The sequence below is a fragment of the Archocentrus centrarchus genome, chromosome 6 (assembly GCF_007364275.1).
Source record: "Archocentrus centrarchus isolate MPI-CPG fArcCen1 chromosome 6, fArcCen1, whole genome shotgun sequence".
Taxonomy (NCBI): Eukaryota; Metazoa; Chordata; class Actinopteri; order Cichliformes; family Cichlidae; genus Archocentrus; species Archocentrus centrarchus.
In genome coordinates this window covers 4,404,752-4,412,868 of record NC_044351.1, presented here as the reverse complement: position 1 = coordinate 4,412,868, position 8,117 = coordinate 4,404,752, and the positions used below count along the sequence as shown (strand labels likewise).

The window sequence follows — 8,117 nt, the reverse complement described above, 5'->3', positions numbered from 1 at the left end:
TTCTAAAATAAGAAAAATAAAATGTAAGATAAAGTATAACATTTCCAAATAATGATTGAATCTTGTAGCTGGTCTGTTTTGAAGATAAACGTATTTGACACTTGAGTGTTTTCAGTGCATTAGTATTAGTTGCTTTGATGACTTAAAATAAGCCAAATCCTACCTTATAACTAAAGATGTGTTGTGTTGTTCTTGCTCGTTTTCTTAACTAGAGCAGACCCTTGTAGTGCAGGATGAACATGAGTGTCCCAGTCGTGGAGCGCTTGTTTAACCAGAAAGACACCAGAGCCGATTTTGGGCCGAGTAGGGAGTCTGTGGCAATGCTGCTGAATATATTGAAACAAGATGGGCGACATGGATGGGGTGCCACAATTGAGATCTTGGTTTTGTTTTTTTGGTTGGCAAGTGGCACATCCTACAGAGTGGTCTGAAGAGTGTTTGGGATGCCTCGTTCAACTGTCCGCTACATTGTCCATAGAATCACAGAGGAGGTGGTAGCCATTGGCCACCAGGTCATCTAGCTGCCAAAGAGCCTTGAGGACCTGCATGTAGTGTCCCATGGGTTTGCGGGGCTGGCACGCCACAGAGGCTTTCTGAAGATGGTGCGTGCAATCGACGGCTGCCACATCGGCATCAAGTGTCCAAGTGGCCCTGATGGTCGGTGCTACAGGAACGGGAAACTCTTCCCATCCATCGTCCTGCAAGCAGTTTGTGAGCACCAGGGCCGCTTCATTGACACATATGTGGGCTGGCCTGGGTCAGTGCATGACTCCAGGGTGCTCCGCCACAGCCCACTGTACAGGCAGTCAGTCTACCCTCGTCCAGGGCATTTTTTGCTTGCAGATGGAGGATAGCCATGTCTCCAACATCCACTCCCCCTCATCACTCCCTAGAAGAGAACAGTACATGGTGTGGCAGCCCAGCGCTTTAACAGCCACCATTCCAGGGCACGCTGTATTATAGAAGGTGCTTCTGGAATGATGAAGACCAGGTTCCGGGCCATCTTTCTGCAAGCCCTGGAGGTGCACGACACCTTTGTAGCTCATGTAAGTAATGGCCCAACAGCGCATTATAATATATATGTTTTAAAAAATTTGTTAAAAAAAAAAGAAACAGGCACATTCTCTTTTTTTTTTTTTCAGGTTGTAACAGCATGTGCCATCCTCCACAATATCTGCCTCAGTGCTGCTGATGTCATGGCACTGGAGGATGAAGCAGAGGAAGCTGTGGAAGAGGATGAGGGGGAGACCGGGTTAGAGGCAGTCAGCGGTGCTCTCTGGCGGGAGCAAATTTCTACCAAGGTGTCTGCCCTTGTCGAGGTAGCACCAGACCATGACTACTGTATACAGGCAAGTAAACAAAGAAATCTAGGATTGCTGTTGAAACTATTTTGTTATATTACATTCTCTGACATATTACTAGCATTATACATTAGTATTTTGTATGCATCATCTTGTGCTTTTGCATTTTCCAGATTATATCTTAGTGAGGTGGCATCCGTAATTTGAGCCAGCCCTGTAAAGTCAGTTCATGGACGATGGACTGGACAGTGGAAAGAAGCATCACAAACCTCTGCAGACCACCCTGTGTGATGTTCCACTGACCATTGAGAAAAAGACAAGCCACTGGTCTCGGTTGTTACACCCCATCTCTTATCTTGCCTCAGCTGATTTATCCCCACTGCCAGAGACTTCCTGTTGAGACAAGCATCAGGTCTGTTGTGCTTTTAAATATAAAGAACTCCAGGAAAAGGTCACTCAGGCTAATCCTGCAGTCTCCACCATAAATAACTGTACATGGTTTTTATTTTGTCCTTCATGATGTATTATAATCTTGCTTTGCTAAAATGTTCTTGTTTTAATATGTTTGTATTTTATTCTTGTTCATTAATCAGCCATTTAAAATGTTCAAAATGTTTCTGTTTACAGATATAAAAAAAAATGTAAGACTGTAAATAAGAGACTGAAAAATACCATTTGTTTAATTCTTTAGTAAAACATGAATAAAACTCATAACACTAACATAATAATTAAAGCAACGAGGACACGCATAATCCAATAATCTGAAAATTGGGTGCTGGGCCAAAAGTAAGCAAGAAAGAAAAGAAAGTGTGCACACCAGAAAAGCTCGTGGATGATAAATTCAGACTTTTGTGGTGTGCGGACTTCCTTGTCTTTTGTGCTTTGCACCACTGCATCTGACGCCTTGCATTGCTCTTGGCTTGAATGCAGCTTATCAGCCATGGAAAACCATTCCATGAAGCTCTCTATGCACTGTTGATCTAACCTGAAGGCCACATGAAGTTTGGAGGTGTGTAGCAATTGGCTCTGCAGAAATTTGGCGACCTCTGTGCACTATGCACCGCAGCATCCGCTGACCCCCACTGTCATTTTACATGACCTACTACTTTGTGGCTGAGTTGTTGTCATTCCCAATCACTTCCACGTTGTTATAATCGCACCAAGAGTTGACTGTGGAATATTTAGTAGCGAGTAAATTTCACGTCTGGACTTGTTGGACAGGTGACATCCTTCACTGAGCTCCTGAGAGCGAGCCATCAAAATGTTTTGTTGAAGCAGTCTTCATGCCTAGGTGCTTTGAGTTTATATAGTTGTGGCCATGGAAGTGATTGGGAAACTTGAATTCAATGATTTGTATGAGTGACTGAATACTTCTGGCAATATGGTGTATGTCGTGAACACAAGTCTGATTTTGTGTCATTTTATGAACACCGAACAAGGAAAAGTACACAAAGATTTGTTTTTCTTTAACAGGTAACACCATTACAGAGATTGGTGCAGCTTACATCCATGGCCCATCTAAGGAGAACCCAGTGTTTAGTCTGGCTCGTGACTATGGCCTCCTGCCTCCAGAAGCCCTCACCCCAGAGAACCAGGCTTTAGACGTTGATGAAGATCCTCTGTGGGTTCCCAACTGGTTCAGCAGTTCAGGTGAGAAAGAAATACAGCAGGTGTACTTTAACAGTACACAGTCTGTCAGCTGCATAAGAGAATAAAAATGTGATTGTTATTAGAATTTTCAGTTCTGTCCTAAAGGTAAGCAGCTGAGTGCCGAAAGCATGGAACCAGCTATGGATATGTTTCAGGAGATTTTGAATGGTACTTGGCAGTTTCGTAATCGCAAAGATACATCCTGGACCAGTGTAGGACATTTCATCCGAACAAAGGTACATTATTCTGATTGTATGTCCATGTTGATGCTATAAAGCCTGAATTTAAAAAAAAAAAACAGAAGAAAAAATAAGCTATGTTGCATGTCTGTGTGTTGAAATTTGTCATTCTTTTGCAGGCAGAGAGGCAAACAGCAGGAAGGTGGACAAATAAAACTGAAACTACCAGGAAGCTGTTACTTTCTGCCTTAAGTACCATGCTGAAAGTGGAGTGCTGTGGAAGTGCAACTCATAGCATGGATGACCTGGACCTGGCAGGGTTTTCCATGTACAAGGGCCTACGTGGAGTGGACTGCACATTCCCGAGGTTTGTGCATCATCATATAAATAAAGGGTTTTAAGATAAATGCCACATGGACTATAGCATTGTGTGCACTCTACCCTATTGCTCATTCATTTACTGCGACGCTCCTCTGTAGCACTTTAAGTTTATGCCCTCACCACCAGCTGCTATTAAAGAGTAAAGTTGTAATGAGTTATCAAAGTGGCAATAATTTAAATCCTTAGCTAGTTCCTTAAGTGTTTCTTTTCTTTATTTTTTAGTTGCACTATTTCTGAGAACCTGCTGTTTTTATTATATTAAACATGAAGCTCTTTTGTGTGATAAGCATTAGACATCAGCTATTTGAGTTCTTTTTTTTTGTCTGTTTTTTACAAAGCTCTGTAAATAAGTACTATAGAAATATAAAATGCCCTCAACTACTTCTTTTTTCTCCCAGTTAACCTTTTTATTTCTTGATTGATTGAATATTATGTAGGATTCTATTTAAAGTACACACACAGAAACCATGGACGTGGGGTGAGCTGATATATAACAAAGTAAGGATAAGGTAAACTGACCTTTCTGCACTCTGCTATTTTAAAAATCAAGGGTTTTGGTTTGTAATCCAGTTAATTTGGAGAATCATTAACTGCTGACTAAGTCTTGAATGACTGTGAAACAGCCGTGAAAACACCATGAAACTGCATCAGTGCACCGTGAGGCAGTCAGCTTGTGGCACCGCCACCCATGATTGCGGTTGTATGTACTGAACTAGACTGAGAGATACATATTTATACTGTTCCAATAGTCATTTAGTCAAAGTCCAAATTAAATATTGTAATGATTTAAAATATTTCACTTTGTGTATTGAATATAGAAGAAATAATATACATTTATATGCAAAAGTTCACTCTTTTGAATAAATTACAATAATGTAAAGAAAATTCACAATACTCTATTTTTGAGTGCACTAATGTAATGAACCTCAATAGTTTACTAAATAGTTTAATAAATAGATTGCACATGGCTGCACTGTGTAATCACTTCTATACAACTTTAAAGAGCTATGATTATCACATCTAGTCTACTATATCTAAGTAGTACTTGTAGTTAGCAGTATCTAGTTCATTATATGACTATGCATATTATGCATCCAGGTAATTTTACTTACATTGTCTTGCAGGGGGTTTGAGGGCCTAATGGACAAGTTGATGTGAGAGCTCCCCTCTGATTTGGTGACCTACAATTGCCCTGTGCGCTGTGTCCACTGGAACAACACAGAGCACGGCTCAAGTGCTGTGACGGTCGAGTGTGAGAATGGGGAGAAGATTCCTGCTGATCATGTTATTCTCACAGTGCCTTTAGGTAAACTTCTGTTCATATATTATATAATGTTTTCATCTCTGTGCGTGAAATAGAGTATTTGTAAATTACGACTTCTGTCAGAGTTTAGTCTTTGGGGTTTTTTTTCTGTAGCCTTAATTTAACAACGAAGTGTCGTCTGCTGCAATTTTACATTTTCTTTTTGTCAGGATATCTGAAGAAGCAGCACTCAACTCTGTTCAGCCCTCCTCTCCCAGCCCACAAGCTGAAGTCCATTGAGACAGTAGGATTTGGAACGTGCGACAAAATATTTGTAGAGTTTGAAACGCCGTGGTGGGATGGTGACTGTGAGGTGATCTACCTTGCGTGGGAGGATGAGGTTTGTAATGCAGTCTCTGGAATAGTTTTCTAAGCATATACAAAATGTGTGTTTTTTACAGCATCACAAGAATATTTGACACAATTTTAAAGACATAAAATTGTTTCTTTGTTTTTGTTTTTTCTGCTTTGTTTTTTTCAATTTATATGATGCCAAATAATACCATAAATTATCTGACTGTGGAGCCAGGGATCGGTGACTATATAAACCCTTTGTGTCTTCAGGAGAGTTTGTCAGACCATGTGTCAGATGTGAGCAAATCCTGGATAAGGAAGTTGGTGTCATTCACTGTGCTTAAACCTAATGAATCGTAAGTGACATGTTAATCTGGGGCACAATGGCAATTCTTTCCTGTATGTTTCCTTTGGAATTGAAACCAGCAATGTGGCTTCTCTTGTTAACTCTCAGGGGTAGCCACGTTCTCTGCAGCTGGATTTGTGGACATGAGGCAGAGTATATGGAGACACTTCCTGAGGAGGAAGTCAGACATTTTGATCACAGAGCTCGTCCGCACATTTACAGGTGAGTCTTATATCTGTGGTCTCAGCCTTGGAGCTCTTTCCTCCTCAGAATGGATGAAAACTGATGGTTTATTACTTTTATAATATTGCATTAAAGATGCAATAAATATGAAAAGATAAAATATCATTTAAATGTTTAATCTAAGAAACTTCTGTATGCAGTATCAGAAAAGTTCAGTTCTTCCTTTAGAAAACTATAAAACATCTGATTGCTACAGGAATAGAACTAATTTAAATAAAGACTGTATGCATATGTAAAACTGGGCACATTTAATACAGTAGCATTAAAAACAATTCAATATTCTGGTTGAAACTGCTAATATAATATTGGCACAAATAGCATTTAGATGTCAAAAACCAATCACGCTCCAACTTATCTGTAACATGTTAGAGTTGAGAAAATAGTTCAGTTTAGATTTATGAAACCAGGTTAGACTTGAATCTATAATTAGGAAGTGAAACCTTCTGGTGCAAAGATGTACATGTTAGACTCAGTATTGAATGGGCGCCATTAGAGCAAAAGCTCCCTGGTTGGAGCCCTGGAGAAGACACAAATGACTTGGGCATTGTGTCAAGAAGGGCGCCCGTAATAAAAATCTGCCAAATTAAATATACAGAGCTGCCTGCTGTGGCAACCCCTTTGTTTTAAAAAATGAATAAAGAAGGGAGAGGTTCTTGTGCATAAGAAATTTTCTTCTTAGGTAACTGATCCATAACTACTTTTTGTTGTTGTTGTTGTTGTTGATTGTAGACTCTTTTGGGAGTGGATGTTATGCTGTATTGAGTGAACTGTCTTTCTGCTGCGTAATAAACCAGAATGTTTGAGGGCAGATTCAGATTTAGCCTTTTCACCATTTGTTGTACAAGGTGCTGCCTGATGAAATGAGGCCACAAATAGTTACTGATATACAGGATTCAAGGTTGAAAAAGTGTAACTGTCATAAACAGAGAGAAGGTTTGATTACATAATAAAATTCATAGCTGTTTTTATTACCATTGTGTGTGCATTATTTCTCTGTGTAGATTAGATTTCTGTAGATTTTTATGTTTTCTGAAGTTGTTGAGCCTCGGTTGCTTCATAATTGTGTGTGTTTAGGTGACTCTACTATCACACCAAAGAGAATCCTGTGCACCCGCTGGTTTACTGATCCTTGGACAAACGGTTCCTACTCTCACCCAGCCATAGGCTGTACAGCCAAGGACCTGAAGAACATGATGGAACCTCTGCCCTCAAAGGGAACTTTGCCACAGGTACTTATACAGTACATGCATTATACAGTAAAAATCTTGAGCCTTATATTTATTTGTACTTGTGCTATTTTGTGCTGCTTTGCTTTCCTTAGTTAGCATACTGTGCAAAAGTCTTGAGCCACCCCTCATTTCTTCATATTTTGCTTCCAAAGAGCCACATACAGCCAGGTATTAGCTCATAACTTGTCATATCTAAAATGTTTGAAGACAACTGGACAAATGGAGGACAAAAAAGTGACAGACCTAAAAAAACAGGAAAAAATCCAGCAAAGAACCTAATCCAAATATTGACTTTCAAGTTCAAATTATTCACACTCTGTTTTTGCCTTATATACTGTGTTTCCATGATTGTGTGCACATGTTTCAATAAATTACTGCACCTATTTCCCATTTCCCTAGCCAAATAGAACTTGTACTTTTGTTTGCAAAATTTATGCATACAGTACACAAGTGAAGTGAGAACAAAAGACAAGAGAAGTGAATCATATTGCCCAGGGAATTACTGACTGACAAAGAAGTGACAAAATATAACCTTGAAAAATACTTGTCTGTTTTCCGACTTGTGTGTTTCAGCCCTTGCACGTTTTGTTTGCTGGAGAGGCAACTCATCCTTGCTTTTACTCCACTGTCCATGGAGCACTTCTCACTGGGTGGCGAGAAGCTGATCGACTCATCACTCACTACTGGGATTCTGATAGTTCATGAAGTCCCTCTACCTTACCTTACCTTATCTTATCTTTTTGTCTGGCACTAAAAATCACAATGTTGAATATGGGAACAAAGAGGGTTTGTGGCTGTAATGGAAAATTTGTTTCTGAACTCAAATAACCTCTGTGTACTTATTCTCTGTAATTGTAATTTTCTAGCACAAAGACCGAGTGTGTGAAGATGGGAAATGGTGTGGGGTTTCTTTTGTTTTTTTTTTTAAAGAAGTATATGCATGGAACTGAACTCCAACAAGTCCATCTAATAATTATCAAGGAGTAATAACTGTGCTGACAGTGTTGTTGCAGATGTATCCTTAGCACCCCCAGTAGGTGGTTTTGTGAATAGTTTGGCACCACAGGAAGTTGAAAAAGGCAGGAAGTTAATGGAGGTTTACACACGGTCTCGATGACTGGCACTAATCCTCATGCATCAGCCTTCCATCCTTCGTCTTTGTGGCATTGTCTGTATGTATATTGTTTATTT

General features: G+C 39.7%; 1 pseudogene; it reads left to right on the top strand.

Moving 5' to 3' along the window:
* The first annotated feature begins 980 nt into the window (after nt 1-980).
* On the top strand, nt 981-7,908 carry LOC115781347 (peroxisomal N(1)-acetyl-spermine/spermidine oxidase-like; annotated as a pseudogene).
* The last annotated feature ends 209 nt before the right edge of the window (nt 7,909-8,117 follow it).